Consider the following 10,632-nt stretch of genomic DNA (forward strand, 5'->3'; position numbering starts at 1 on the left):
CCTCGGCCCCCTCCAGAGAAATAGCACTGTTCTGATTTGTGTGGAAGCTTCTACCCGGCCTAGGGTTCCGAAGCATGGGACCGGTAGCCTAGGCTGGGCGCTGGGGTCAGACCTAGATTCACCGCCCCCCCCCCCCAGACTAGTGCAAAGCAGAAGAAAGACATGGAAGGACTGGAGCATCTGAGGCACTGGATATGGCCTAGGGGAAGAGGAGCACATTTAATCCGGGGACTTTTCTCCCCTCACTGTGGCCCAGCCCCACACTACCAGCAGCTACCCAACAGGTTTGCAAACCCTGTTTCCAGCATGAGGAACTGGAGGTGGGAAAGGTCATGGCTCGGGCTGGGAGCCATTTGTGGCCCGGGGCGTCTGGTAGAGCGGGCTCTTGTCTTCGTAGGTCTTGGAGCCCCTGGGTGGCAAGGCTGGCTCGCTCACACTTAGCGCGAGGGGCCACCGCGGCGTGCGCGCGCGTGGACTCAGCGGTGCGCAGTCGGTCTGCGGTGCTTCCACCCGCCAGCACGGGGCTGTTTTCTTAATGAATTACTAATGAGTTAAAATTGGGCAGCAGGCTTAATTAAAGCGTAGAGGCAATGTGTTTACCACATTGTAATTGAACTCATTAGGGCTATGGCTTTTTGTTTTTTAAGCAGCCGCCTTCCTTCTCTACGTCGAATAATCTATGGGAAGCGTTTATTAGAGAAGGAGGGGGCAAGGGAGAAACAGTCCATCAATTCTTTCAATGAAAAAGACAGGATGAGAATGGGGAGGGGGATAAAACGCCTCCATTCCGCGGATGTCTTGGCCGAGCCAGGGCTAGTCCGAGGCTTCCCAAGAAGTTCCAAGAGTAGGATGACCTGGTGAGCGCTGTAGACACTTGGGACGTTGCCAAGGAACCGACAGGTCCGAACCGGAAAACCAAAAACCAAACAGTCCTCTGGAACTCAGTCTGACTCCCCGTCACCCTGACCGCAGCATGGGCTCTGACTCGAACCCCAGGTCGGCGCTCTCCTCACCACGCTGTCTGCCACTCCGTAATGACACGGATACCGCCAGCTTTTCTTTCAAAAGCAGGGTATAAGTGTTACCCTAAAGCTCCCTGGGTGCTGAGAAGGAATCACTCCACAGTCTCCAAATTCTTGTGCTAGCTCGCCTCTTCGCGTTCCCCTGACCAGTGCCCCCACCCCCAGACTCACCCTCCCGGCCAGACCTCACCTCAGGGGAGCTGGGGGAGGGGTGCCTGCTCTTAGTGGACTGCCCGGGGTTGGCCCAGAAGTGGCGCACCTGCGCGCCCCTGGTCAGCCCTTCTCCTGGCAGGCAGCCCAAGTGGCCGGCCTGGGCTGCGCGCCCCAAGGCAGATTGCTCCCTCTTGCTTCTGCTCCCACTCCAATTACCAGGCCTCCCACCCTGGCCTCCTTTCTCTCTAGCTTGTACCACTGGGTGTGGAGAGGTGCGAGGTTGGGGGCTGGGATCGCGCAGCGCTCTTCGCTCTGCCCTGCTCTGCCTGGCCGACAGGCGGCGTCAGAGCCCTAGGTCTGAGCTGGGGAGGAGGAGGGGGGTGCGGATCTGAGCAAGCTAAACCCAGAAGCTGGGCGCTAGAAGAGCGACCCTCACCCCAAACTTACAAACTTGCCCAGGAGGGGAGTGGGAAGCGCTGGGCGGCCGCGGGGGACCGCCGGGAGGGGGAGGGGCGGGAGGAGATCTCTGCCGAGTGCCCTGCCGCGAGTTGAAGCGCAGAGAACCGCGGGCGGCAGGCGGCGGATCGCGCGCGGGGGAGGAGGCGGTCGCCGGGCGAGGTAGCGAGCCGCGGAGCAGTAGCGGAGCGCGAGGCGGGAGAGGAGGACCGAGCGCCGAGGGTCGGAGACCGCGAGGGCGGCGCGGACAGGTAAGTGGCCTAGTCCTTCTCCCTAGGCCTCCCCTCCTTTGGAGAAAACTAGGCTGAAATGGACTCTAAGAACTTCCGGCCGGTGCACAGCCCCTACCTCCCCCGCCCTCCTACTTTTACATACATACATACAACCATTCCCAAGCCCTCACCCCCGTACCATTTGCGGATTTTATAAAAGTCTCCCTCTCTCTCTGTCCTCCATCCCATCCCACCTCTCTCCTCTTGACCCGGGAGGTTGAGGTAAATCGTATCTAATTTGTTGCTAAAAGACTAATTGCAGAGGGTGGGTCGATTTGATTAAGGCAATTAATCTTTGGTTACAGCGTTCTGGTGTCACTTGCATGTGGGGGGGTTTACGAGGACAACCAGGGAGAGAAAGACAAACTACACTTTTTGGACTGTGGAAAGCGGCTCCCACCCCTAGAACTGCGGCCAGGTCATCACCCCCAGGCCACAGAAACCTCAGCCCCCAAAGCACACGCAGGCAGTTTCAGCACCGCGAAGCCCGGACAGCGACTCCCGCGGGCATGCCTAGTAACTTCCTGTTCCCTGGGAGTTTACACGTTGCTGGCTGTGGCGTGAGCTGGCCAGGAAGAAGGGTACTCCCCGACCCCCCAAGTTCATCCCCTGCCCCGACCATTGGACTTCCCTTCCTCCGCCTGTTCAAAGTAGGACCTGGTCAAACACAGTCTCTGAAAACTCATTCCTCAAACCTACAGCGGGGGCAGGAGAGGAAGAAATCCGCAAATGCCTCCTCGAAAAGTTCCCAAAGCTGGAGTTTTCTCTTTTCGTGAATAATTAACGCTGGTCATAAATAACTGATGGAGGCAGCGGAGAAGAGAAAAGAAGGAGGCAGGCGAGGGCCAGCGCGGCCAAAGAAAGATCGAAGAGTTTGTTAAAGGACCATTAAGGAAGCCTTGCTGGGAAGGGCGTTTGTTCCTCTGTAGAAGACCTCGAAGAACGGCTCCACCTCCACATGGGGTTAGAGCAGGGAAACTTAGCGCCCAGGGAAGCGGGCCTTATGCTGCCCAACCTGGAGCACCCATTCAAGACCCAGTCTCAGCACTCTCCCTTGCCTCTCCCTTACTCCCCTGCCCGAAGCCCAGGACCCATCTTCCCAAAGCCCTCCAAACCTAGGTCCTCCCCTCCTCTCCACACTCACTCTCAAACTACAGGTGCAAGGATGAGTGATGACTTTACCAAAAAAGAAAAGAAAACCAAACTTACTGGCATCCAGTGGATTCTGACTCATAGCGACCCCCTTTGGGTTTCCGAAGCAGTAACTCTTTATGGGAGTAGATTGCCCAGCCTTCCTTCCGCGGAGTGGCTGCTGGGTTTGAACCACCAACCTTCTGGTTAGCAGTCAAATGCCTTAGGCACTATGCCATCAGAGGTCCTTGAGCGATGACTTCAGGCTCTGTTATGTCTTTACAGGCTTGTGACAAGACCTACCCAATACCAACTAATTACCAGGCCCCATTCCCCCATCCCAGGTCATGCTGGTGGCATAGTGCCTAAGGCATTTGACTGCTAACCAGAAGACTGGAGATTCAAACCCACCAGCCACTCCTCAGAAGGAAGATTGGGCAATCTACTTCCATAGTGATACTACCTCAGAAACCCAAGGAGGGGTCGCTATGAGTCAGAGTCGACTGGAAGGCAGTGAGTTTTTTTAGTTTAACTGGTCCAGTCTTGGAACTCCTGTTACCCAGCTAGTTCTTTCCTAACTGCTCACACCAGATCCTACAAGAAAAGGGTATTCACCCTTCCCACTGCTCCACACCCTTCCACTGTCCCTCTATCATCTCCAGTTCCTGCCTTCCTTCTAAGTGTCTCTATCATGCTGACTTCTGGCATGCTCAATCCATTGCAGCTCTGAGCTAGGACTGGTACGCAGGGCTCCCAGAACTTAAAAGAAACCTAAGAAAACCCTCTTGTTTCTGGACTTCAGGCCTATGCCAGGGCCTCTTGGCCTCTGTAGGAAATGCTGGCCTCTCACCAGATGGCCAACCTCAAGTAGTCAATGTATGTTTTGTGAGTAAAACTCTTGAGGGTCCTCTGCCAAGCAGCCAACACAGTCCTTCACAGTGGCTTGTTGAAATCATCCCACAAGCACAGCTATGTATTTTCTTAGTGTAACTTGGCATAGGCTCTGGGAAGAAGACATTGCAGATTGCACCAACGAGTACTGGCTGTGAAGCTAGGTTCTGACTTAGGGATAGGCAGAGCCTTTTTCTGAGCCTTTCCATTGGTTAGCAGCTTCCACCACGCCCACTTCTCTAATGGCCAGTGCCTGACCTCTGGGTACACCAAAGGCCAGCCCAACCTCTGATACTTCTGGGCTGGAAGCTTAGAGTACATTCCAAAGAGGAAAGTTAGTGGCCAAGCCTAGAGGAGCCTAGATTTTTTCATGAAAACTATCTCTTCTCTTTATGTAACAGAAAATGAAACACTAAAATCAGTTTTCTTTTCTCACCCTAATTTACTTCCTCCTACCCCACCCTGTTCTTCCAACACTCTCCAAACCCTGAATCCTTACCCTTTAAGAACTAGCAGGTTATGTGTGGGGAATGGAAATGAAGGGAGAAGAGGAAGGTCTTGAGGAATTGTCTCTCTGCCTCTATAGGAATTTAACAACCCAGGAGGGTTGTGAAAACTAGACAAAGGGGTGGGAGGAAATCAGATCTACTGGGCTAGCCCTGGAGCCAGGGGCTGTTTCCCTCCCATGTAAAATATAACTCCCCCAAGCAGGAAGTTACTGCAAACAAGTATCAATAATGAATGAATCTCCTGTAATAAAATACTTACATAATTAGCACAAGTCAAGTGGTTGCATTATGTTAACCTTTTGCAACTCTGAGCTGGAAATTTTTGCTCCAGAAATCCTCAGAATGCTGTTTTCGTTCTCCAGAGAGGATGAGAACCAAGCCCTCACCAGCCTTCCACTCTGTTCTGATATGGTTTTCCATTTCTGAACCAGAACATAAGTACTTCTGAAATATAACAGAAAACTCTCTTTGGTGAATTCAGAACAGTCATTAACATTCAGTTTTAAGTGAATGTTAACAGTAAATAAAGAAATCTCTTGATTGTAATAGTAGTAACAAAGCAATAATTACCCAGTAGGTGGTCATCAGTAATGATAAATGTATCATTATTACTATGTGAGTCTGGGAACTCGGTTTTGGAAACTACTTCAGACTTTTCAGTAGCATGGCTGGTTACAAGGCATTTCTTAGCCTGCAAAAGCCATATAATTTTATACACAATTTAGGTGAAAATAAATTTAAATCTGTATATTACATTTTTAATTTCAAGTTAGTAATTAAAGTTGGTTCATTATATCTCCTCTGAAACCCTCAGTGCTCATCTCCATGGTTGGTTTGTACAATTTGTTTCTAAGACATCCAAGGTTACACAGTTCCAAAAGATGGAAAATCTAATTATTTGCCAACATTAGGAGTTTGTCTATTATATCATAATGCATCTTGAAAAGGTTTGGGATGGTACTGCCTTTGGTCTAGTTAGCTGTGCTTTCATGTTGAACCCTTAAGCCCTGTGGAAGATAGCCTTTTTGGTTGTTTAAAAATAATAATAATAATAATAAGCCTACTACTTTTAAATAACAAATATAAAAATATTTCCGTCAATATTCTCTTTCTCAATATCCACTGGTTGCTCTATTTTCCGAAGAGAATCAATAACTCACATTTCTCACCCCCTCTTCCCTGGGGTTTATTTTGTTGATATCTAATTTCACCTTTTGCTACCACTGAGTTCACGTCTGCAGGCAGGAGGAAAGCTGAAGGCATGATGCTTATTGGGCAGCCAGAGAGCACATGATAGTTTAATAGTGTATTAGCTAATGGGATCAGGCTCGATGGCAAAGATTTCAGATAGTGGGTTAAGGGAGGAGAATAGAGCAGAAGCGGGGGGGAATGTCTTCATTTCCCTGGGAAATCAAACCCAATGTTCCTTCCAACAGTGTCAGCTGGGGGAGATGTTAAATGTGCATCTATGTCATTTTCTCTCTTGTGACATGTCAACAGTCTATACCCCCTCCCCTACTCCCACTCTTCTGCCTCCCCTCCTCAAGAATTAAGACGCCCAGCTCCACACCCTTCCCGTATTCCCAACCTCAGTTACTTCTTGAGTAAATGCACTTTGCTTTCCTGAAATTAAAGAACCAATTATAAAATAAAATAACCCCTAAGCCCCATTTGTTGTTCTTGATGGTAGTTGAAGTCTTCCTAAAATTAAGAACTCTTACAGAAATTTACTCAAATTTCCTCTCGCAAAATCTTTATTTCTTGCCCCCATTTTCTCCCTCTCTCCTTCTCCCTTTTTCTCCTCTCCCTTCTTTGGGACTGGCAATCAAAAAAGGCAAGCATCTTGCCTCATTATTCATTATTATAGCAGCATCTTTGAGATGCATCTTTGCCAATGAAAACTCCATGTAGATGCCTGTTCTTTTGTTGTAGCGGCCTAGGTTATTCAGGAGCAGAGACAAAAGCCTGAAGTGATGTGATCTAAATGAGCTCTGGGGTTTTCCAGCTGGGACCACCTCCATTTCAAAGGACCCCTCCTTCCTAACTGTAGGGAGGTGGGAGGGGAGGAGGTGGGTACATATGTGTATGCATGCACAGGGAGAGAGAAAGGAAAAGAGAGGGGTGGGAGAGAGTCTAGTGGGCTTGTTCCTTGTGCCCATGTTCTCCTCCATGTACATTTGCAGGGGTGTTCAGGGACAGTGTGTACATCCATGAGCGTATATGTGTCCTCAACTATTCTGAATGCCTTTGAATTTTGTCTTGGTCAGCTGGTATTTTCTAAGTGACCAAGCGCACTGAATCCATTCTGGATTTTGTTACTTTGTGTAAACTGTCTATTTGCACCTGTGTGCTGTGCTGTATTTACAGATTTGTGAGAAATTAGGAAAACGTGTAGATTCTCTACTGTTAAAAGAAAAGTCCAGTAGCAAATATTTCAATAAGTTCCTGGCCTCTGTGAGCTGGTAGGGCAAGAGCTTTCTCCACTACTTATCCAAATGCAACTGTTTGGTGAGAACTGTTTCCTCTGGTGAAGGGTAATTAATTAAGCCTTAGTTCTTCCTCCTCTCTATTTCTTACAAAGGTGTTTGTCTGAAGGGTTAGAATCTCTCTCACTGATTTCCATAGTCGTTGGTGCATGAGTCTGTGAGGAACTCAAGGGATCACTGGGACAAGGACGCAGGTCCTGCAAAATGTACTCATTTTCCCTTCCCCTCCCCAGTCCTGCTTTAGATTCTCAGATTTGGTATCTCATAGCACTTCTCTCAAGCTTCTGTAGCTCTAGGATAAGGGGTCCTGATTTATAGACAATATTTTAGAGAAAGGTCAAAAGATTTAAGATCAGCCTCAGGATACTCAGAAGTCTTTCTCATTTATCTGAAGATTTCCACTGTGAATGAGTTTTTGGTTTGTTCCTCGTGCTTGGTTTGTTGGTTTACTCCATGTAATTCTAGCTGAGGCAATGGAGGGAAAATCTGGAGATGTGAGCAGGGCTTTTGAGGCTGTGTAGTCATTTTGGGTGAAAGGAAAGAACTGAGAGTCATCAGCATTATTATTATTATGACCACTATCATTGCTAATTTTTATGATCAACATACTTAAAATGGGTTCTGGCCACCTGTTACAAAATAAGCATTAGACCAATTAGGGACAGATAAAGTTTTAATGAAAAGAACTAAAGTTCTTCCTGGGAACTTGGTTCCTCCTCTGACCAACACTGAGAAAGTAAGTGCCTTTGATGTCTTTTATTCTGGAGCCTTGTAATAGGACAGGACTATCACTTGTCCTTATTCTCTGAGGAAGATGTTTTTAAAGCTACCATGGATTACTTGATAACTGGGTGTCAATCAATTTACATATATTATTGTATTTAATTCTCACAACACCCACGTGGGCTCCGCATTAATCTCCTCATTTTGCAGATGAAGATTCTGAGGCTTTAGGAGGTTGAGTACCTGAGTAGGATTCCACAGTCAGTAAGTGATCATGGAGAAATTTGTACCCAGCTTCCACTAACTCCAAATTCTGCATGTTCTGATATACCAGAATTCTTCTGACCTTGCCTGTTTTGACAAACTCCCAATTTCTTTCTGGGCCATACATTTCTCCAGTTGCAGATTTGGGACTAACCAAGAAACATTTCTTGCCCTACCTGATGCAGAAATATCAGTGCCAGGCACAGGGACAGAAGCAGTAACATTTCTGCCTGAGAACTGAGACTGGGGTAAGAGGGAATGAGTGAGAGGGACTTAGGCTGTTTCTTTGATGTGTAACTGTTATGGGTTCCCCCAGAACCCAGTCTGGGAGTGGGAGGAGAGGGAACACCTGCTGTTTCTGATGGCACTGGGTTTGTATTAGGGCCTTCATCTTCCCTTGCTTTCAAAAGGGGGGGGTTGGGAGGGAAAGAGGCTGGATTTCTCAGTCCTTGGAGATGGGACAGGTGTGGCAGACGTAGGAAGTGTGGCTCTGTTTTCCGCTTCGCCTGCCTCTTAGGTCTATAAGGCAAGTGAGCAATCCGAGCGCGAGCCCGGAGCTGAATATAGGGCTCCGGTGGTTAAAGGCTGAGAGGTCAGCTGGGCTTCAAAGCAGTCGGCCGCGTCAGCACCGCGGACAGCTCCTGCCTGGGCTTTGGCCTGGAGAGCGCACCCAACTGGGTCCACTGCCGAAGCTCGGAAACAGACGACTCCGAAGAGGAGGACTCTGGGCCTGGCCGCGTTCGCAGCAACCAGTTGTTAAAAACTGTAACTGGTAACCTCCATCCGCGCTGCCGCGCCGGCCGCGCGCGCCTGCATCCAGGCGTCGCCTCTCCGGTTCCGAGGGGGCCAGCTCGGTTTGTGGTTTTCCTTTGGGTCCAGAGCCTGGGCTCCTTTACCTGTCCCTGGCCTGGGTGAACCGCAGCCGCCCGGAACGGAGATGAGAGTGGAAGTGCTCTCCTCCGGGTGGTGATAGATCATGCAAACGGGTGACACCAGTTTAACCAATAAAACAATTTGAATCAATTAGCCGGCTGAGGAGAGTCCCGACGTGTAAAACGCATGTCAGCTGGAATAGGAAGGCATTGATTAACTCGGCCTCGACCTGCCGCCTCCCGCCACCGCCAGCTCCTCCTTGAGCCTGCCGGCTCCCAGGGGCCAGGACAGGGACTGGCAAAGTTGGGGTGCCCCTGATGCAGGGGAAGAAAGTAACAGGAGATTTGTTCAAAGCGAGGAGGAAGCACAGGGTCATAGAGATATGTGGGTGACAGGAAGTTGCTCCTAGACGCAAAACATCCAAACAGGCTGTAATTTCACAGTCCAGCTCCTGCCTCCAGGTGAGGACTCCCTGGGAGCCTGGAGTCTGCTTTGAACCCCTATTCTCCATTCAGGACCCTCACCTCCCCAAAACGTAAGTGGCCTGACCGCTGAGACAGGCACCCCACACTCATTGGGGAAATAAAATACTTCACTATCCTTGGGATTGTGTAAAAAATATATAACTTAACACCACACATTTCTCTCTAGTGAAGCTCTTTTGCATTAAAGTCACGGATTTGTCCGGAAGTAAGCCCTCAAAGTAATGTGTGTTTGTTTAAAACTTCAGGTAACCAGGTGACTCCAGGTACCACCCAGGTGTGAGTTCATTCCTCAGGCTAGTTGGGGGTGTGTGCAAATATTCGGTCCCTTTCTCTTTTCCAAGAAAGACGTTTTGGAAGTACTTTTCTTTTCTTTTTTTCAAGTGGGGATCCGTAAGGGGAAGAGGAGTCTTTGAGGGCAAAGATGGGAAGCGCGCGATAAAAAAAAAAAAAGACCCTGCGGAGCCTCCTCCCCGACAGCGACCAGGCATTTCCCTGTGGTACGTTAGCGAGGTGACAGGACTTCTCGTTTCTCCCCATTTTTAATCTTGAAATCCACCCCATTCCCAGGCTTTCGGTCTTCGCGGTTCATCTTTGTAGCAGCCCGGACGCTAGGAATCCCGTGCGAGTAGGGTCCTCGCTTTGTGGGAACGCTTGATCCCCGAAAGAGGGAGACAAGAGGAACACGACCTGGCCCTGGAACCCTCGGAAGAGCTCGGGGCCTTCGGCCGTCCGCGGGAAAAGATCTGTGAATGACAATGGCGCTCTTTTGGCCAATGGGCTGGGCAGGCATAAAGCGTGAGTTTCCCTTCTTTTTAGGATGGAGGCTGGCGGGGCACTGGCCAGGGAGCGTCCGGAAGGTCTCAGTCCTTTAGCACAGAGCCTAATTGCGCTGCTAATGCCTTTGGAAACAGAAGATGGGCGACTGATTATTACACTAACGTTTTAAACTGAAGCGCAAACAAACGACACCGTTTTGTGGCTCTGAAACTGTGTTTGGAGGGTATTATTTTAAACAGCTGCAACTCCTAAGAAACAAGCCCCTCACATTGTTGTTTGACTGACTCTTCATGGTTTTATTGACCTTTGACGAAGTTTTAAGATTTCACATTTTATTCTTTAATTGAGCAGTGGTTTACTGTTGAGCTGTAGCGGCGTTTGGTTCAGTTTGAGGTTGTTTGGCCATTTCCACAACGTGATTGCCCAACTCTAAGCCTGTGTGTCTCACCAGGCAGCAGTGGAAAATTCAGTGACCATAGTAACGGAAGACTTTAAAGGATTCCTTGCCCTGAACCCCAGTAGATATTGTTTTAGAAAACCCTCCAAACAGATACCTCCTTCCCTTTCTGATAAACTGGGGGGGGGGGGGG

Source organism: Orycteropus afer, unplaced genomic scaffold (assembly GCF_000298275.1).
Source record: "Orycteropus afer afer isolate SDZICR_OR568_19922 unplaced genomic scaffold, OryAfe1.0 scaffold00113, whole genome shotgun sequence".
NCBI lineage: Eukaryota > Metazoa > Chordata > Mammalia > Tubulidentata > Orycteropodidae > Orycteropus > Orycteropus afer.